General features: G+C 40.6%; 1 protein-coding gene across 3 annotated transcripts in view; it reads right to left on the reverse strand.

Moving 5' to 3' along the window:
- The window catches only part of LOC144824365 (CD5 antigen-like), a 1,020,628-nt gene that overhangs the window by 722,667 nt on the left and 274,363 nt on the right, over nt 1-23,598 (reverse strand). The window lies entirely within an intron of this gene.

The following is a 23,598-nucleotide window of genomic DNA, read 5'->3' on the forward strand; positions in this document are numbered from 1 at the left end:
TGGCCTCCCAGAAGCCCTTTGCGGCAACTTAGCCAGGGCGGCTATGAAGCACTCACACCTGTGCAGATGCAGGTGTTGCCTGCCGCCCTGGCGGGCAGGGACGTGGTCGCCAGCGCTGACACCGGGTCTGGCAAGAGCCTTGCCTTTCTTCTGCCTGTGATCTCTAAGGCCATGGGGCAGGGATAAATTATGTGTCTTTTCATTGCAGGGTACACAGAAAATGCCATTGAAGCTGCTCTGTTCCAGCCAAATATTCCACGGAAAACCAGCAACGCACATGCTGTGTGTTTGAAAAGCGCATTATCGCCCGCAAGGATATCCTGGCGCTGTGTGTGTGTGTGTGTGTGCTTAGCCCTGCCTATGTTAAGTTGGTTAATTGCAAATTCAGGACGTCCGCTTCTTGCAGAATTGAAGATGAGAGGAGCTCTGATGTGTAATGAGTCTGCTCCATGCTTTAGGAGCGATGTAAGGAACTCCTATCCTCCTGTTCTGGCTCTGTGGGTGCATTGAACGTGTGCACTTAGGATTCCTGAAGAGGTGTATGGGTGGTTGGTAGCAGAAGATGGACTGTACTGGTAGGTGGGGCCTAAGTTGTGTAGCTCCTTGAATGTGTGTGAGGAGTCTGAAATGAGTAAATTAGTGTATTAGGAGATAATGGTGCTCTCCGAGGTGTAGCGTTAGTTCTGAGCTGGAGGTTGAGGTTGTGTCTTTCTGCCGAGTTCTGGGTGGTTTATAGTCGTCTAGTGAGTTGCTTTGGCAGGTGTGCCTGTTATCCAACTTGCTTGTGACTAGGTTGTGAGGGACAGTTTTTCTAGTGTTGCGTGGGAACCATTCAAAGAGCTTCCTACGCATCTTAAGGGTGTGGAAGCAGCATGTAGGCACAGTGTTGACTTGTGCGATCATGTCAAATTTGTTAATAATTCTGACGTTCCTGGCGTGGGGGTTGAGTTTGGTCTACATTCGGAGGGTCACCAACTGTAGTCCTTTGGTGAGGTGTTATTGCAGAATATCTCTACTTTTATCTTGTGGGTATTGAGTTTGAGACATTTGGCTTTCATCCAGTTTGAGACTTTGTACAAGCATGTAAATATTTATTATAAAAATGAGGAAATTTAATGAAAACAGATTTTTTTTAATAATTAATACATTTAAAAATTATCATTTACAAAGCCTTTCAAATTCATTGAAAAACCCATAGGTTTCTTCCGCGTTATAATTAAAAATTAGCATTTAAAAAACCTTAGAAATTCACTGAAAAAACCATAGGTTTCACACGCGTTATAGATAAAAATTAGCATTTAAAAAACCTTAGAAATTCACTGAAAAAACCATAGGTTTCACACACGTTATAGTTAGCTGGACATTTCACTCATACAAAACCATTGAAATTCCCCCGTTATAGTTAACTATAACTCATGCGCCCGCAATGCACTGCTGATGACGTCACATATTACATCACTCATGACATGGTCAGTGGCATCACTCATGACATCACTGATGACATCTCAAATGACATCACTGATGACATCACTGATGACATCATCCTTGTGAAAGAGTGGCAGACCTCCTCTCAGCGTAATATAACCCTTGATACACACATTCAAAAATAGAAAGTAACATTTTCAAAAAAATGGAGATAGCAATACCAGTTAGAACAACCTATTCAGTAATTCCAAAATCTACATACACAATCACTCATTCACCAACAGTTCTATATAGTCATTCATACATGTACTCACTCATCATATGTACTCATACACCTATACATCGTGTTACACACGACACTCATCCATTGAGTTACTCACACACATACTCACACATGCAAATAAACTATCAACCATCAATTTATTTGCATATACAGTTATACACACACCACTACCCTTACTTTTACAGAAACAAATACATACTTATTGTCTTTAAGAATCACTTATAGAAACGCATACTTATTTATACAGAAACTCTTCCAATCTCTCACTCTCACATATAATCACTTATATACATCAATACTCACATATACTAGTTTAAAACATATGTAGTTACTATATAGACACTATTGAGACAGTCATTCACTCACTCACACACCCATACACACACACATCCACCTATACAGTCCTGCACACATGCTGTCTTCAAAACACATACAAACAGTGAGTCACTCATTCATGCATCTATATGCTAAGTAATATCCCCCACTGAACCATACAGACACTCATACTGATACTCAAAAAATAAACTAATAACCCATATACACACTCATGTAGCTACTCACGAACCCATGCAGCCACTTACACACCCGGTACAAAAGGGGGTGGTGATGGACGGAGCATCTGAACCAATCAAGCACTCACACCCAGTCAAAAGATCTGGGTTTAATCCATCACCGTTCTTTAGCCCTCTCTGCCACCCCAGTTCAGACATGGCTATATGCAAATCAGTCTGACCCTGTGCCTCATGGGAACAGTCAAGCCCGAACTGCCACGCCATGCCTTCCCTGGACCGGAAACAAGCTTCCAAGGACCGGTTTCTGGCATTACAGCCGTCTTCAGCCTGGCTTGCTTGAATCCAGTGGCAAAGTGAGCAAGGGACTCACGTCTGAGCATACCCTACCACACTTATGGCGGCCAAAAGCGGTACAAAAGGGGGTGGTGATGGACGGAGCATCTGAACCAATCAAGCACTCACACCCAGTCAAAAGATCTGGGTTTAATCCATCACCGTTCTTTAGCCCACTCTGCCACCCCAGTTCAGACATGGCTATATGCAAATCAGTCTGAACCTGTGCCTCATGGGAGCAGTCCAGCCCGAACTGCCAAGCCATGCCTTCCCTGGACGGGAAACAAGCTTCCAAGGACCGGTTTCTGGCATTACAGCCGTCTTCAGTCTTCAGTTCATCATCCCCTTTTGTATCGCTTTGTTCGCCCTAAGTGTGGCAGGGTATGCTCAGACATGAGTCTCTTGCTCACTTGGCCACTGGATTCAAGATAGCCTGGCTGATGAGGATTATAAAACCGAAATCGGTCCCAGGATGCTTGTTTCCGGTCCATGGTAAACATGGCTTGGCAGTTCGGGCTGGACTGTTCCCTTGAGGCACAGGGTCAGACTGATTTGCATATAGCCATGTCTGAAATGGGGTGGCTGAGTGGGCTAAAGAATGGTGATGGATTAAACCCAGATCAGTTGACTGGGGGTGAGTGTTTGATTTGCTCAAACGCTCCGTCCATCATCCCCTTTTGTATCGCTTTGTTCGCCCTAAGTGTGGCAGGGTATGCTCAGACGTGAGTCCCTTGCTCACTTGGCCACTGGATTCAAGATAGCCTGGCTGATGAGGATTATACATCCGAAACCGGTCCCAGGATGCTTGTTTCCGGTCCATGGAAGACATGGCTTGGCAGTTCGGGCTGGACTGTTCCCATGAGGCACAGGGTCAGACGGATTTGCATATAGCCATGTCTGAAATGGGGTGGCTGAGTGGGCTAAAGAATTGTGATGGATTCAACCCAGATCAGTTGACTGAGGGTGAGTGTTTGATTTGCTCAAACGCTCCGTCCATCATCCCCTTTTGTATCGCCACTTACACACCAACTGAGAGACTAATACAGACGTTCACACAGTTTAGTCACTAACCCATGCATTCAGTAAGACACGTTCAATCACTCACTTATACAATCAGTCACGCACCTACTAAATAATCCCTTCAGGCACTTGTAGATGACCTCATTCTTCATTACACCTTGGCATAGATATATATGCAAAATATTTAAACTTTACAGAAATACACATTTACTGGATGATGTCATCAGTGATGTCATTTGAGATGTTATAAGTGACATCATGAGTGATGTCACTGACCATGTCATGAGTGATGTAATATGTGATGTCATCAGCAGTGCATTGCAGGTGCGTGAGTTATAGTTAACTATAACGGTGGAATTTCAATGGTTTTGTATGAGTGAAATGTTCAGCTAACTATAACGTGTGTGAAACCTATGGCTTTTTCAGTGAATTTCTAAGGATTTTTAAATGCTAATTTTTAACTATAACGTGTGTGAAACCTATGGTTTTTTCAGTGAATATATATATATATATATATATTACCTACTGGCGATCACCAGTAGGTATATGTAGTTAGGATTGATTTCCATAGGGAAATTGCAACATTCTATTGGGAATAACTTTGGCACCGGTTGAGGAATCTGCCTGAAATTTTTTTCAACTTTGCCTCGCGGTGCTCCGGTCCTTCCATTAAAGTTTGGGGGGGATTCGTCAAGCGGGGGCCGAGATAAAAGGGGGGTCCCAAAACGTGTTTTCCCCATGTTAATTTCCATAGGGCGGTCGGTCGCACTTTTAGCTCGAACGGCTGAATGGATTTTTACCAAACTTGGCAAAATTGTAGGGACTGGTAGCCCCATGTGCCTTTGCTATGTCTGATATGTGCTTCAGTGGATTTTGAGTAATTTAGGTTAAAAAAAATGTATATATCTATGGCAGCTTACCGGTGAGCTTACCGGTACTCTTACGGTACGCGTACGTGCGCGTACGGTACGCGTACCTCTAGTGCGCGAGCTGCATTCTGATTGGCTGCCAATGTCTGTCAACACTCCAAAACAGAAACTGTTGGCAGCCATCTTGTGCCTCGGTAGACTGAGGCACAGGAAAGCAGAAAAACAAATGTGTAGAACTCAAAAAGGGGGCAGGGTAGAAGCATCCTGACCCCCTAGGCCTGCTCAGGGGGTCCCACAAGGAACCCCAAGGCCCCAAAAAAAAAAAAAATTGGAAAATCGCGGGGTACGCTTACGGTACGCGTACCTGTACGCGTACCGGTACACGTACCGGTACGCGCACGGTGCGTGTACCTCATTTTTTTACAAGAAAAAAAAAAGATTTGGGGGCCTTGTAGAAACACTCTGACCCCCCTAGGGCTGTTCAGGTGGTCCCATACGGATATTAACATATATAAATGTTATCTGCTAATAGAATTAGCATTTAAAAAACCTTGCGAGTTCACTAAAAAAAACAAAGGTTTCAGGCCTTGTATAGTTAGGAATTAGCATTTAAAAAACCTTTGAAATTCACTGAAAAAACCATAGGTTTCACACCAGTTATAGTTAGGAATTAGCATTTAAAAAACCTATGAAATTCTCTGAAAAAAACATAGGTTTCACACCAGTTATAGTTAGGAATTAGCATTTAAAAAACCTATTAAATTCACTGAGAAAACCATAGGTTTGACACCAGTTATAGTTAGCTGAACATTTTACTCATACACACACACACCCCACATACATACCCCCACATACACACACCCCACACCCACCCCTCCCACACACACCCCCCACACATACCTCACACACCCACACCTCCACCCACACCCAAACATCCCACACACCCACACACACACCTTACACACCCACACCCCCACCTACACCCACACACCCCACACACCCCTACCCACACATACCTCACTCCCCCCCCACACACACACACACCTCACAGACACACCCCACACATCCCCCACACATACCTCACCCATCCCCCACACACACAGACCTCTGACACACCCCCCCCCACATACACACACACACACACACCTCTCACACACACCTCTCACACACACACACACACCCACACTCCTCACACACACACACCCCCACACACACCCCTACACACACACCCACACACACACCCCACACACACACCCACACATCCTACACACACACACTCCACACACATACCCCCCACACCCCCCTCATCCCCCCACACACACACACTTATTATTATTTTTTTTTGAGGGGGTGACCCACTCACATACCCCCACACACACACACCCCACACCCACCCCCCACACACACCCCCCACACATACCTCATATACCCACACCTCCACCCACACCCAAACACCCCACACACCCACACACACACCTTACACACCCACACCCCCACCTACAACCACACACCCCACACACCCCCACCCACACACACCTCACTCCCCCCCACACACACACACACCTCACAGACACACCCCACACATCCCCCACACACACCTAACCCCTTCCCCACACACTAACACCTCTGACACACACCTCACACACACACACACACCACACACACCTCACACACACACACACTCCTCTCACACACACACTCACACCACCCCCCCCCACACACACACACCCCACACAAACACCCACACATCCTACACACACACACCCCACACACATACCCCCCACACACACCCCACACCCACCCCCCCACACACACACCACACACACACACACACTCATTATTTTTTTATTTTTTGAGGGGGTGCCCCACACACATACCCCCCCACACACACACCCCCACACCCCCACACCCCCCACCATACCTCATACACCCACACCTCCACCCACACCCAAACACCCCGCACACCCTCACCCACACACACACCATACTCCCCCACACCCCCACCTACACCCACACACCCCACACACCCCCACCCACACACACCTCACTCCCCCCCACACACACACACCTCACAGACACACCCCACACATCCCCCACACACACCTCACCCCCCCACACACACACACCTCTGACACACACCCCCCCCACACACACACACACCCCACACACACACCTCACACACACACACACACACACACACACCCACACACACATTCCTCACCCCCCACACACACCCCCACACACACACACACCCACACACACACCCCACACACACACCCACACATCCTACACACACACACCCCACACACATACCCCCCCACACACACACCCCACACCCACCCCCAACACACACACACCACACACACTCATTATATATTTTTTCTTTTTTTGAGGGGGTGCGCGCCCCGGTACACGTATCAGTACACGTACCGCTACGCGTACCTTGGAGAAAAAAAGAAAGACAGAGTTTTTTTAAAAATGTAGCATTTTTATATAAATTGGAGGTAGTTCTGAAAAGAACAGTTTTTTATTCTTATTGTTGTTTTATATTTTTTTATTGTTTTTTTGTACCCCGCGACTTTTAAAAAAAAAGAAATATTATTTTTTTGCCTTGGGGGTCCTTGTGGGACCCCCTGAGTAGGCCTAGGGGGTCAAGGTGTTTCTACTCTGGCCCCTTTGCGAGTTTCACACCTTTGTTTCACTGCTTTCTTGTGCCTTGGTTCTAACAAGGCACAAGATGGCTGCCAGGGACACCCAGTATGCAAGGGGAATTAGTTCCCCCTCTTCAAACATGCACGGGGGCTGCGTTGCAGAGAGGTGTAAAAAAGGGTGTGGCCTCATTACACCTCTACGCAATGCAGCCATCTGACGCATACTGGAGGCTCCTGGTGGACTAGTTGGCCCCCAGGGACCCCCATTATGCAAGGGGAATTAGTTCCCCCTCTGCAAACGCACCAGGCGGCTGCGTTGCAGAGAGGTGTAACAAGGGGCATAGCCTCATTACACCTCAGCAATGCAGCCCCCTGGCGCATACTGGAGGTTCCAGGTGGGCTAGTTGGCCCCCAGGGGCCCCCAGTATGCAGGGGGAATGAGTTCCCCCTCTTCAAACATGCACGGGGGCTGCGTTGCAGAGAGGTGTAAAAAGGGCCGTGGCTTAATTACACCTCTCTGCAATGCAGTCCCCTGGTGCATACTGGAGATTCCTGGTGGGCTTTGAGGTCTTATATAGTTAGGAATTAGCATTAAAAAAAACTTTGAAATTCACTGAAAAAAACATAGGTTTCAGGCCTTATATAGTTAGGAATTAGCATTTAAAAAACCTTTGAAATTCACTGAAAAAACGATAGGTTTCAGGCCTTATATAGTTAGGAATTAGCATTTAAAAAACTTTGCAAATTAACTGAAAAAACCATAGGTTTCAGGCCTTATATAGTTAGGAATTAGCATTTAAAAAACCTTGCAAATTCAATGAAAAAACCATAGGTTTCAGGCCTTATATAGTTAGGAATTAGCATTTAAAAAACCTTGCAAATTCACTGAAAAAAAACATAGGTTTCTGGCCTTATATAGTTAGGAATTAGGCACAAGAAAGCAGATAAACAAACGTGTAGAACACAAAAAGGGGGCAGGATATAAACACCCTGACCCCCTAGGGCTGTTCAGGTGGTCCCACTAGGATATTAATATATTTAAACGTTATCTACTAATAGAATTAGCATTTAATAAACCTTTGAAATTCACTGAAAAAACACGTAGGTATCAGGCCTTATATAGTTAGGAATTAGCATTTAAAAAACCTTTGAAATTCACTAAAAAACCATAGGTTTCAGGCCTTATATAGTTAGGAATTAGCATTTAAAAAAACCTTTGAAATTCACTGAAAAAACCATAGGTTTCAGGAGTTATATAGTTAGGAATTAGCTTTTACAAAACCTTTGAAATTCACTCAAAAAAACTATAAGTTTTAGTGGTGTTATAGTTAGCTGGACATTTTACTCATACAAAACCATTGAAATTGCTCCTATATAGTTAGTTGTACTAAGTATATATCGCGCACCCGCAATCCACTGCTGATGATGTCACATATTAGATCATTCATGACATGGTCAGTGACATCACTGATGACATCTCAAATTACATCACTGATGACATCACTGATGACATCATCCATGTGACAATCACATACACCTTTTCATACACTATTACAATTTTTCATCACTCTTTGTAAAATACAGAGTATCATATTTAAATCCATTGTCACAGCAATACAAGTATCTAAAAATCCACTCAGTGATTCATACATGTATAAACACATCTAATCCCTTACCTATGGATTCACTCATACATGCTGTCAATGAACAATAGAACACTATCAAAAATACTTATACATCTATATCGACATTAAACAACAGCACGCATCCTATTCACATATGAAGTCATCCTACTCACTTATGCAAACAATGGATCATACTTACATATTTACTTAGCAAAACACTTATACAAACACCACTTCTTCTATTCATTTAGATAGTAAGTCATACTTAGGTAATTATAAAATCGTTATTACAAGTATACAGTTATCCATACAGTCACTCATACAATCATTGTGTCTTATGTATACTTATTTATATACAACAACTGACACATACACTGCCTTTTATTTTTCTAGTTTGTTGGACCTGTACCTTTGAGAAATATATTTGCTCATCACCACACCCATAACGAGATTCCCTCACCCAAACTGTTAGAACATGTAGTTTTAACTTCATATATCTACTGAATAAACTATTCACACATCTTTGGACATTCACACACCCTCCACCGAACCACACACACTTTCACACTCCCATACAAATACTCAGTTAACTAATCAATAACTAATATAGACTTTCACATAGCTAGTAACCAACTGTAGAATCAGTTTACACAACAACTGACAAAGTGATACAGATATTCCATATATAGTTAGTTGTACTAACTATATATCGCGCACCCGCAATCCACTGCTGATCATGTCACATATTACATCATTCATGACATGGTCAGTGACATCACTGATGACATCACTGATGACATCTCAAATGACATCACTGATGACATCACTGATGACATCTCAAATGACATCACTGATGACATCACTGATGACATCTCAAATGACATCACTGATGACATCACTGATGACATCTCATTTGACATTACTGATCACATCACTGATGACATCATTCATGTGATAATACGATGAACCTCTTCAGACTCTAATATAACCTTGGATACACTCAGTGTAAACAGACACTCACAGACTGTCACTCATCCATGGAGTTACTTACACACCTAGTCAGTCATGCAAAGAATCAATCACACCTCCATTTTCACAACTATACAGTTATACACACCTTACTTATTCAAACATATACTAAAACATATTTACTCACTTATACAATCCTGGATACAAGTGCACAATGATCCATACAGCCACTCACACATTCACTGGCTCTTATGCACAGTTATTTATATATGTCAACTCTCACATGTACTGTATTTTACATATGTACTTACTTTGACATGTAGCACTGAGATATCTATTCACTCACCAATACAGTCATGCACACAGTCAACCGCCCATACAGCTGTTTCCACATGCACTTTTGAACCCATACATCTATGCACAGAGTCATACACCTCCCAGCCACCCACACACACACTCAGTCTCCCATACAAGTGCTTGGGCAACCAATCAATAACCCATATAGTTACTCATATAGCTACTGATCAACACATGCAGCAGTTTACAGAACAACAGACATAATGATGCACAAATTAAGACAGTTTAGTCACTAAACCATGCACTCAGTGAGACACATTTAACCACTCACTCATACAGTCAGTCATGCACCTACTAAATCCTTCATCCAGACACTTATACATCTACTCATTCTTAAATATGTAAGACATATTTTAACTTTACAGAAAAATACAGTCACTGGATGTTGTCATCAGTGATGTCATCAGTGATGTCATTTGAGATGTCATCAGTGATGTCATCAGTGATGTCATTTGAGATGTCATCAGTGATGTCATCAGTGATGTCACTGACCATGTCATGAATGATGTAATATGTGACATGATCAGCAGTGGATTGCGGGTGCGCGATATATAGTTAGTACAACTAACTATATATGGAATTTCATTGGTTTTGTGTGAGTAAAATAAGGTTTTTTAAATGCTAATTCCTAACTATATATGGTGTATAACCTATGGTTTTTTCAGTGAATTTTCAAGGTTTTGTAAATGCTAATTCCTAACTATATATGGTCTATAACCTATGGTTTTTTCAGTGAATTTCATTGGTTTTTTAAAAGCTAATATCTATAGCTGTAAAATGTATTCTTCTTTAAATCCAAAAATATATTTTATATGTTTATTAATAATTTTTTTTAAATATTTTTTTTGTTTCGCTCCCGGTCCGCGAACCGGAAAGCTTTCCGTTAGCTCAAATTGATGCCGCGACCCGGTCCGCGAACCGGTAAGAAATCAACATAGTGACGGTATCGCGTTGCCGCGTAATGCGTCTTATGACGTTCTGCGTTAGCGCACCCGGAAGTGCCCCGGGGCGCGGACCGAGGCGCGAAACGCAGCTCCCCAGGAGCGATCTGCGGCGCGTCGCGAAAGCGCGACGTATCGCGTTGCCGCGTAATGCGTCTTGTGACGTATCGCGTTAGCGCACCCGGAAGTGCCCCGGGGCGCGGACCGAGGCGCGAAGCGCAGCGACCCGGGAGCTAACCGGGGCGCGTTCCGCAGCGCGTAACATGAGCGTGAGAGGTCATGTGACTTGTTAATAAAACTTTTCATTGGTTCATTTCATTTTTGGTTTCATAATGATGTAAGGCTAGGTCAGGTGACCTAAAAATAACACTTTTCATTGGTTGAGAAGTATTGTTTTTCCCAAATGATGAAAACCCCTCCTTCTTTCCTCACTCTGACTTTCATCATTGTGAGAGGAAGACCTTTATTACTATATCAGAAATGGCTTCAGTAGTTGCTTCAGCTGGTGCACCACCACCACCACCTCCACCTCCTCATGGGAAGAGAGGACCACCTCCCCAGGTCATGACCAACACTGAGGAGGAAGAGGAAGAAATGGATGAAGAGGAGGGAGAAGAACCACAGTTCTTAGACGAGGTGCCCCGGGTTTCCCATAAGAAAGCCAGTTTCATCTGGCAGTTTTATTCGATCCCTCCTGGCCAAAAAAAAGTAAATGCGAGGTATGTCACCTGCCTCATCTGCAAAGAACAATTATCCAGAGGGACGGATAAGAAATATAGTTATGGGAACCATACTATGCACAGGCACATGACCAGGAAGCATCCACTCAATTATAGCCGGGCGGAAATACGGGATTTGCAGGAAAATCCAAGATCAACTCCTGTGGCCAGATCAAGAATACCAATTTCATTGACACCAGCAGAGGCACGGGAAACTGTGCCAAACATACAAGAAAATTTTGGCCACATGATACACACTTGTATGCACTGTCGTGCGTTGTTAGCATGTGGCAATATGAGCATAAATGCTATCAACCTGGCTTATGAACATCATAATTGCCCTAACCGCCCCCAGTAATTTTTTTTTTGCTCCTGTTGAGCCCTTTTCAATGCCTGTTTTTTGTTGTTTCCCCCCCCAAAAAAAAACCAACAAAAATATAAAATCGTTCAAAAAATGCAAAAAAAACAAAAAATGTTCAAAAAGTAAAAAAAAAATATAAAACAACAAAAATATTTAAAAAAAAGTTCTTTTCAGAACTACCTTCCCTTTCAAAAAAAATTGCTAGAATGTTTAGCACTCTGGCAAGCTCTATTTCTTTTGGTTCGCTTCCCGGTTAGCTTCCCGGTACGCGGACCGGGAGCTAACCAAAAAAAATAAAAAAATAAAAAAGAGTAAGTATAAGGAAAGTAAACAGAGAGTGATGTTAAAAGAAAGACAGCTATAGGGAGTAAAGAAGAGATACTGTTTAATAGATCTATTTACCGAAGAAAAGACGGAAGAGGGTATCATTGTGAAAAACAAAATAGATAACGAAGTGAAAGAAAAAAAAAGAGAGTATAACATTAACAAAGAAGAGTTTCTTGGAGAATGTGAGTGAATGTTCAAAATAAGATTAAAACATGAGGAATAACAGAGAGAAAAAATAGAAAACAGAAAACAAAAAATAACAGAAAAAGATTAATTGAAACAGCAAAGAAATGTAAGTAACATAGAGCCATATCATCAACATAGGCAATAAAAGTTTTGCAGCTTTTATTGGCAGAAATGTGTCGCTAAAGCTGCTTTTGCGGCAGAAAACTGCCGCTAAAACCACTTTTGCACCAGTTTTCTGCCAATAAAAAGAGCAATAATTTTATTGTCTGTGTTCATAATATGCCCCTTAGTGTGCTTCAACTACACAGAGAAAGCATTATGAACAAATAGTGATACAGTGATCAGTCAAAGACACTAAGAGTAATAGAGACGGAGTGAGTGAACAAGATTGAGGAACTATGAGAAGAGAGGGACTGACAAAAAGAGTGGAAGAAGTTGAGTAAGTAGGTAATAGAGAAAGGAATGAGGGAAGTAGCAAAGGCAGGAAATTGAGGGTTAAAGAAATGAAGCAGTGGAACTAATAGTAGGTGAATGTGATAGAAATGTAACGAAAAGAGTACAAAACATTTACCTTATAAATGTCGTTAAATTACTCGCTTTTTGTTTTTATACTTTCAATCTGTGAAAGAGAGAACAAACATTTGAAAAATATTAAAACATGTATTTAAAAATTACAAAAGACAAGGGAAAAGATTGAAGGACAAACAGTTTTTCAACAACTTTGACACTTACAGAAGCTTCTGCTTCTCCAGGCCCCCTACACAGTCCTAAAGATATACATTTTAAACTAACAGTATCTTGATGCAGATGAAGTGAGGCCTATCTTAAAACATGGTGCATCTTTTGCATTGCTGTTGTCTCAGAAAAGTGTCGCAAGACACTAAAATTTTAAATAATTGCTTCAGGATGCCAATAAGATGTCTCATATCCAGAGGTTTGTTTGAGGTGAGGCCTACTCAGGGTTGCAGATGAAATTTCGAGTTGTTGAAGAGAATAGAGGACATAATACATGTGAAGGTCTACCAATGAAGTGAGTCATGTCCACTGCACTCTTGAACAAAGTCCAAACCTCCTATGTTTCCCTGGACAGACCTAAACTTGATCTGCACAATGTGATTCGTAATGATAGGAAACACAGGTGATGTAAATGAAATACGTGCAATTTATTTTGCTCATTTCACAATCACATCACTTGTGTTTCCTTTGCTTAGGTATCTCATTGTGCAGATGTAGTCTAGCATATGAAAGAATACGCAGAAGCGCAGCACTGCATGCAACAACTTTGACACTTACAGAAGCCTCACCTTCTCCATGCCTCCTACACAGTTCTACATATACATCATAAATGCAAACAGTACAGAATTAATTATACATGTTAAATGGTTTATTTTTGCTGTTCTCAGAATGTATCAAAATTCACTAAAAACAGTGACTTGAAGGTATTCATCATATAACAGCGGGGAAAAAAAAAACACAATCAAAATGATTGTGTTTAAAAAACCCATACAACATAACAAATCAGAATTCAGAACTCCTTAAAGTTAACTTACTTTCCATGACGTCAAAGGATGTCCTATGAACAGCTTACACTCTGTTGTGCTGTTATTACTTTCAGCCCGCCACTTTCTGAAAGAAAATCTCCATCGTTTTTAAAAACATGTTACATGCAATAAATGACTTCTTGCTCTCTACCACAAGTTTCCACAAGGCCAAATCTTGTCAGAGCCATTTATAACTCTTGGATTTCTTGTAAGCCAATCCCGTCATTTGGCATTTCTGCAACTTTCAGAATTAAAATGTTGAAGATCATTTTCACAATCCAGGAATAGTAATATCTTCCCCTTCTTGCTCAGTCATGTTCTACATTTCCTATGACACTGATACTGCTTACTATGAAGCAGACTTACACTAACTCTATGACTACTACAATTATTTAATTCTCTACATCACTTTCAATCACAAAGCAATGTAAAACAGTAGACAGCATTGCAGACTTACATTCCCTCTACTCTATGTTTTGATTGGCTGCTTCAATTAGCTTATAAAAAGAAATAGTTTTTCTGAACTCATTCAAAGTGCACTTATTTCTCCATGACGTCCAGTCTTATGGTTAGAAGTTATGTCTCTGAACTACACTTATCCTCAAGGCCAAATTGTGTAGGAGCCATTAGAACTTCTTGAAATTCCACAGAGCACATCCCGAGATTCTTTCCCTAAAATTTTGGTTTTAAAAACACCAGGTAAGAGTTTTTAAGGTCATACGGCAATTTTTTTTTGAAAATTAAAACAGAATCGTTGCAGAATGACCAGCCATTTCTAGACTTTAAATAAGCTGTGTAATGTCCTGATGTTATTGAAGGGCCGTCATGATATATAATTGCTGCAGTTACAAAAGTCCTTCCTGATATTGACAACTGCGAAGCTACAAAATTTTTAATTAAAGTTGTCAATTTTGTTCCATCAGGCCTACATCGTTGGAACATTAAAATGACATACTGGCCATATGTTCGTATAAATAATGTGGACATCATTTCAGATTTACATTGGCTACACTCCATGTTGTGATCAGCTGCTTTTACTAGCTTATTAAAGGAGACTGATTTACTGTCTGGCAAAGTTAAATATATAAATCTTTCTGAGTCTACACTAGTAGTACTTGATACCATACAGTTCTCGCAGTCATGCTGCCATTGATAAGAAAGCCCAAACAGCTGATCTACATCTATACCTTCAGCATGCAATACATCAAGCATATACATTAAAAACTCCTGACAATCTTGCTGAATATTTTGAGAGAATTGTGTTTGGCCTGAACATCTGTCTAGCAGATTTCGAATTTCAGACACACTTTCTATGTTTGTTCTATCAGTGCTACATTTCTCTAACACAGAATTTAACAAACTGCAAAATCTTTGATCAGAATTGACCACAATCTCTTCTTTTACATTTTCTAGAGAAAACAAAACATTAACCACTACATTAGCATAGCAGTTGACACCAGAACTGTTTTCAAATTGAAAACCAACAACATCTTCAACAGAATCCTTTTTGTTTCTGCTTGTAATTTTAGGTTCATCGACTTTTCGTCTTTTTGCTACAACCTCCCCAGTATTGGTCACATTTCTTCCTTTCCGGCCTACCACACGTTTCTCAAACAAAGGATACTGAGGCAAATGTGGCGCATACTCTCTTCTTAACCTATTGTATTCCTTAACACAATCTAGATCCGCACAAATGTTTGTGACATCACACTCAATCAAGTACAATCCCGATAAAGTTCTAACTCGTGACAATGCCACATATGCCATACCCTCCTTGAACACAGAACTGCCAATATTCACCAATGCACAGTCTACACTTAAACCTTGCGATTTATGGATTGTCACCGCATATGCCAAGCAAACAGGAAACTGCTTACGGCGAACATATAAGTCTTTTACAAGCAAAAATCTAGCAGAGCAACGACCAATTAGCTGTACTTCCTCAATGCCATCAAATTTAATTTTTAAAAATTCAATTCCATCTCTATTTCTGTATTTTACAAAATCAACAACATTACCCATTGATCCATTTACCAGACCTCTTTCAACATGTAAATTGCTTCTTAAAATTATACGGCAGTTCAAGCACACATTCAGAGTCTTTTCAAAACCTGCAGTTTTAGATATACTCTTCTCTAATGAATCCAATTTTGTTTTCAGATTCTCAGACAAAATAATTGTTGATCCCATATGCTCTACTCTGTCAATAGCTTCCAGTTTCACAATCTCTTGCTTTTCTAAATGCAACATTTTGTTGTTGAATTTGGCACATTCTGCAAGAGTTGGCATCAAACATATTCCAGATTTCTTATCAGTAATTTTCTGAAAAATATTCTCAGGCACAACATCTTGTTCTGGATATAAATTTGACAGTAATCGTGCATGTAAAGCTTCTTTCCATGCTCGGTCACTTTTCCAATTCTAACATCTTGTAGAATAGTCTTGTAAACTTCATCCTTCGCCTGACGCATATTTTCATGCAGTTCAGCATAATTGAAGTTTAACCATATATTGACGTTGCCAATGCTGCCTAGGCACTTCCTGGTATCTTCATGCGTGAGCATTTTGAACACAGGTTGCCCTTTCACTGGTGTCAGCTGCAAAAGATCTCCGAAAACAATGATGTGTTTGCCACCAAATAACACATCATACTCTGTTTTGAGAACTTCTTGCATTCTCAAATGCACAAAGGCAAGCATGACATTGGAAACCATGCTTACTTCGTCAATGATAAGAAGTTTCATTTTCCTCAAGATTCTTGAAACTTCAAAACAAGCATCTCCAGATAGCTTGTGATATTGTAATTTGTTGTCATGCTCCACTGGCAGCATCAGTAAACGATGTAAAGTAATCCCTTTAATGTTATGTGCTGCCAGTCCAGTTGGAGCGGTGACAACACAAGACAGCGATGACTCTGTCCTTTCCTGCAAATAGCATGAAATTGCTTTAATGAGGAAACTTTTTCCAGTTCCCGCTTCTCCACTCACGTACAGTCGGACAGGCTTCAATGACGTACATGAGCACTCTTTCTTGTCATGACTTAATCCATGATCAATTTGCATGGTAACTTTGTCATATATTTTCCTCTGCTCAACGTTGAGTTGTCTTTCCAACTCTTCTAAGTTAACCGCATCCTCCTGAGCATGTGCCATGGCTCTTTCCACTTCATTCATGGCAGTGGCAGCTTCATTTTCGATAACAGGTCCTCCTAGTGGATCCTGACTCAATGAAGCAGAACTCTGACTGTCCTGAGAACTGTCTCTGGCAATCTCGGCTGCAATCGTTGCTTCCTGCTCAATTTCCGCATTCAACATTTCTACATATTTGGGAAAAGCAGGACATTCTATGGTCTCCTTGGCGGCATTGAAAGAGTCTTCGTAACAGAGGAAATCTCCAAGCAGTTCCTCTTCTGCACGCCAAGGCTTGAAAAGTTGCAAAAGTGCTAAATAGAAAAACTCATTTTTTTCAGGAGATTCGCCACTCAATTTTCGATGGTTTACCAAGTGGCATTTTCTTTGCTTGACCAGACATCCCTCACTTCCTATTACAGCATACACTCCTTTCTCAGTATCTTCTTTGATGTTCGTCTTGAATATGTAATTTTGAAGAACCTCATACAGACAAACATTGTCGAGGTGACTGCTTCTATTTGGATAATATGTATCCAACATTTTGGTCTTCAAAATGTCGGTACTGTTTGGCTCCTTTTCCGCCAAATACTCAATTTCCCGCACAGGTTTCAGAACTCGATTACGCGTTGCAGCAAGACCAAGACTCGCCCAAACGATACTCCTGGACTTGGCATAGAGACTTGCTGAAGACAACCGGTCAGAGCATTCGTAAGCTCCAATTTCTCGATGCGACAACATCTTCAGACTGAAACTGTACAACTTCTTGCTGAGGCTCTTTTCATGGGAAATGTCCTCCCACATATCCTTCAATTCTGTCTTCTCTTTTTTGGTGATGTAAGACGTCACATACCGAGCCACAGCCATACAGTTATCAGCCACAAACTGTATATCCATGTTAGCATTCCACATGGACAAAATCACCGGGTTGTAGTCGTTGATGTACTTGGACTCTTCGTTCCTCTTCAAATTGTATGTGTTTTTAGGTGATTTCTTCATGACATTATGTCGCAGCGAAGACATCAAACTGTTTACTCTTCCTTTAGAAATCACCGGTCGTGGAAAGCCGAAACGACATTTGGTGTAGAACTTGTCCTTGTTTCGGAATTTACGACGGCAGTACTTTCCACATCGATGGCTTTGGAAACGCAGAACTTTTTCTCTTAGGCTTTTCTTCTCCTTTGCGTTTGGAACAGCACACGTAGAATACTGTTGGATGAAACTCATCACTGAGTCTTCTGGATCCGTTCCAAATTTAGGTGCATCCTTGATCCACAGCAACATATGTATATGAGGAGCACCTCTTGCTTGGTACTCCTTTCTCCAGAAGAAATCCAACACCTCTCCAAGAGGTGGATTCTTCTTATTCATGATGAAAGACATCATAGCTTCAAATCTATGATTGAAGTACCTACATACATTGACTGGATCCAAAGAGCACAGTTCTCCGGGTGTCTTGAATTCGATGTTATCTACGTTAGCATTTGCCTCTCGTAGAAATTCAAGTAAGTCTTCCCAGCCATACTCGGCACAGCTCAGAGTGAGGAACCATGTGGGAGTACCTAAGTTCCTCAGCATACATTTTAAATCACCATGACGACGGTACCAGTACTCATTAGTACCACGCTGACACGCCATGAGATTAATCAGGTGAGAATCCAAAATACTGTCTTGGACATTGACTTTATCCATAAAGTCACTTGCCGAGATGTTTTGCATGTGTATACCACTTTTCAAGATGTGGTTCACTGCATATGACAGTCCAGACAGATCGCTTTCAAACAGGAGATGAAACAAATAAGGAATGCATTGTCGAAACCTAGCATCTCCTGCATACAATCGCAAAGTCCGGTATTCAGAAGCAGGAATTTGATGAGGTCGCTCATCATATCTTCCTCCCTGACCTGTTGGAAAAAGCTGTGGGAAACACCAAGCTTCCAAACTTTCCTCCCAAACACTAATGGGACTCCCTTTGGCTTGTTTCATTTGAAACAACTCAATAGCATTCCCCATGACTTCCTTGGAATGCAAAGGATGAACACTATAATGTTCATATATTTCTTCACTAGTAGAGGGTTCTACTTTCTCAATTTGACCAGCACACAAATCGCTATCCTCTTCCTCACTTACTTCCTCTTCTGCAACATATACATTCTTATAGTATTTATTATTTTTTTTCAAATACAATGTTGCCTTTTTAACTTTCCTAACATCTACTAAATCTTGCCATATTTTCTTATTCTTTGTCGGAACCCCATTAACTAAGATAACCAGAGGTTCCTCTTCCACTTTTTCTACTCCAATTGTGTTAATGTTTTTCTTCAAATCTAGAGGCAAATAAACAACTCTTCCCTTTAATCCTCTCTGTAAATCTGATGGAGGCAATTTCCCTGTCTTTGGCTCCATTCTTACAATAGCCTGAAAGGGATGGATACTTTGAATCAAAATAGATTCATAAGTATTTAAATCCTTCAATTCAGAAGGAATCTCAACCAATTCCAGATTATTATGAACTGCTCTAGCAGGCATCTGAATTTGATTTAATTTGCAACAACAATAAGTACACACACGTTGATCCAATCCCAAATCAAAACAATTTTCTACCATCAAGTATGTTGCAAAATCCTTCCATTCACTATTATTTTCCCTTTCACTTTTTGCATATAAATCCACTAACTTAGTCTGATTCTTATAATAAGTGCGTCGACAACACACACAAGTGAAATTTGGCCTCTCACTTGATTTGACCTGAAATGTGACAATTTCCCTCTGGAAATTATCTGTACTGGAAACCTGTACACTATCTTCCACATTACCCGCTTCTTCTTGGTCAATTTCAACATTCTCCTCTTTACTTCCAAAGTAACAAAACTCAATTTCTTCACATATATTCTTCACATCTATTTCAGAACCATGCAAAAGAGCAGCGCATAATTGTTTAAGCATAATTGCTGGACTCTTAGCATAATACAACATTCTAACTAATTTCCTCACTTTATTATGATGCACTGCTAGCATCCTGAAATGATGAAAAACACTCTGGCATACTCTCCTGGAAAGACAAGCCAGTGAATGACCATGCAAACCTGTCACTTCTCTCACTCTGCAAGGATCTAATTCTTGCAACAACCTTATTTTCTGCTTCAAACTTTTCTTATTAAATGACCGTACAAAATCACAAAGCAAATTGATGGAATCCTGTCGCACACTACAAATACTACTACACTTCCAGGTGTACACAGGACCCTTAGCACGTCTTCCTAAAACCTCATTACCTAACACCTCTTCTGCCTCTGTTGTCACAAGTTTTTCTTTTTCAACTGGACAACCATCTTTCACTTCATAAGCACGACCACTGGTGTCAACTGCATGCACCAAATCATTATCCTGGAAATAACTCTCCTCATTAAAAAATGCCTCACAGCTTGAACTATGAATCCATTCTCCAGAAAAAACTTCACAAAAATTACTACGATTAACTATTCTCTTCCATCTACTATTTCTTTTGAAATCATAAATTGCCTTGTTTAGCTTCCTAATTCTATTGATTATCAAAATAAATAACTTACGTTTAATTTCAAATGCCTGATCAATAACTTTCTCAACTTTTTTTTTTCTCTTATAAAAAACCACTTTCTGTTGACCTTTCTTAATATTTTTTAACAAATTGCCAATTATCCTGTTGCGGAACATTCGTTTACGAATGTCCCTAAACTGTTGTTTCCTTCTACTATCATGCACAGAGTTATCTCTTGCTCTAGCAGTAACATTTTTGATTGGCCTTTCCTTTCCATTTGAATTGGTTCTCTTTTTATGGACTGAAACATTTTCTGTAGTAATATTTTTTTTACTACACATATTTCTTATGAATGTTTTTGTACTCTTACCCGGTGCTTTCTTCGTGACTTGACAAATCTTTTTGTTAGAGGACTGCTGCTTCTTTTGATTCACCTGCTGTCTTTGACGTTTTGCAGCCTTTCTCTCTCTTTCTTTCGTTGGCATGGTGAAATGTTGAAATGATCTGCAGTTGAATCTGTGGTAAAATATATTAAAAAATGTTATTAACCACTATTACCAAACAGTAAATCAATAACAGTGATCAAAAACTTAACACACTACTTGACATTTTAAATAGAAGATTTTTTAGTCCTTTGCAAATTTACAATACAGAAATAGCAGAAAAGAAATGGAATTTATATTCATGTTACCTGTGCTATTTTATATGTGAATCTGATCTAATTTTATGAGCATATTTTAATATTTTATTGAAGACACTACACATAACCTGTTTTTGAAGGTGTCTTTATTTTTAAATTAAACGGTTTACACTTTTACTTTTTATTTATTATAAATTTTAAAAATAAATGTTTATAGTTCCATAGGCTCAAGCAGGTCAGCTTCCCACCCTATGTCATATAATTCGGACAAATCTGCATCCTCATCACGCTCTTCTTCATCCTCAGGATTTAAATCATCCAAGGGATCAACATCCACTGATGTTTCAATTACAAGTTCAATGATGAGGTCAAAATCAACTGATTGCAGATTGTCGCTCATGTTGATGTTGTCTTTATCTTTAAAGAAAGATAACAACAATGAGATGTTGCAGAGTAAGAGACAAATCTCAGAGATTATAATAGTAAAATTGTTTAACAAGAGTAACATTTTGCAGCTATTATTTAGCCATGTCCAGCGATGCTGAGCAGGTGAAGCTTATGTCTAATTTTTCAGTGAACAGGACTCATCTCTTCTTAACCTTGGATAAGCCTCACCAACTCTGTGTCCCCTGCACATACTTAAATGTAAAGGGGCAGATTTATGTTAAATGGCACATCCCCAGGCATGCACCAGTTAACGTGCACCGCTGCTCTGCCACCCATGGTGTGCCGTATTTACAATCAGATAGGAGAAAGCTGCGTCAAAACCCTGCGCCTGCTTTAAGCAGGCATAGGTCTTGACGCAACATTGTGGAGATGGGGCACCCCTGAGCCTTGCTTGAGCTGCATCGCACTTGCGATACAACTCCAGCAATCACTACCTTTACAGCACAGATACGTCACGCATCTGTGCCATTTTTGCCCCATGATGCCCCGCATTGTAAATGCAGCACACCATGGGTGGCGGAACAGCGGCGCAGGATGACTGGCACATCCCTGGTGATGCGCCAGTCATCATAAATCTATCCCTAAGCTTCTTATCTTGTTACAGATGAACCGCCATATGTACCATCAAACTATTTTGCATTTCCTAAATAGCGAATTTTAAGGAATAAATAGCAATTCTTTACCAATCCTAATTTGCAATGAGCAAATTGCTAATTGCAAATTACCCATTCATTTCCATGGGCCAGGAGGCTCATAGGAATGAAGGTACAATTTGCGATTAGCAATTAGCTCATCGCAAATTAGGAATTTTTCCAAGGGTGCAGGGGTGTCTCAAGAACACCCTGCTGCACCCCTGAAAAAGAAATTTGGGGGCATATGGCGCACATACATGCCCTAAGGGCATGTATTGGCGTCATATGGCACCTTTTGTTTTTTTTAAAAAAATGCTTTTTGAAAAGAATTCGCAAATTACCACCAACTAGAAGTTGCTGGTAGTTTCCAAATCCTTAATGTCATTTTTTGCATATTTTTTGTTTGATACATTGCATTTAAGGAATCGCAAAATTTGCAAATCCTTCAGTGCAATCGCAAAATAAGGAATAGCAAATTTTGCTATTCCTTATTTTGCATCAAACTTGTTTGATACATACCATTTGTCTAATTAGCATTCGCAAAGGACGAAATTCGCAGAATTTTGATCTTTGTGAATGGTAATTAGCTTGATACATATGACCCCAAGTTGGCCTGTCTTGCAACATGGTGCATCTTTTGCATCACTGCTGCATCGGTTTCATGTGGCACGTTTTTTTTACAACATGACACATCTGCCTAAATGCATCAATTTGTAATTTTCTCGCCTCATAGAAAATCTTTTGCACTGCCACTGCATCATAAAAGTGACGCACAGTGGCGCAAAAGAGACATACACCTATCATAAATCTGTCTCTACCATTTTAAATGATTAATCCAGGATGACGATAAGGTGTGGCCTATCCAGAGGTTTGTTTATGGTGAGGCCTACTCACGATTGCAGATTAAAGTTACGCTTGATAAAGAATACAGAGGAGATAATACATGTAAAGGCCTACCAATGAAGTAAGTAATGTCCACTTTATTGCGCCAGTCATCATAAATGTATCCCTAAGCTTCTTATCTTGTTACAGATGAACCGCCATATGTACCATCAAACTATTTTACATTTCCTAAATAGCGAATTTTAAGGAATAAATAGCAATTCTTTACCATT

Source organism: Lissotriton helveticus, chromosome 3_1 (genome assembly GCF_964261635.1).
Source record: "Lissotriton helveticus chromosome 3_1, aLisHel1.1, whole genome shotgun sequence".
NCBI lineage: Eukaryota > Metazoa > Chordata > Amphibia > Caudata > Salamandridae > Lissotriton > Lissotriton helveticus.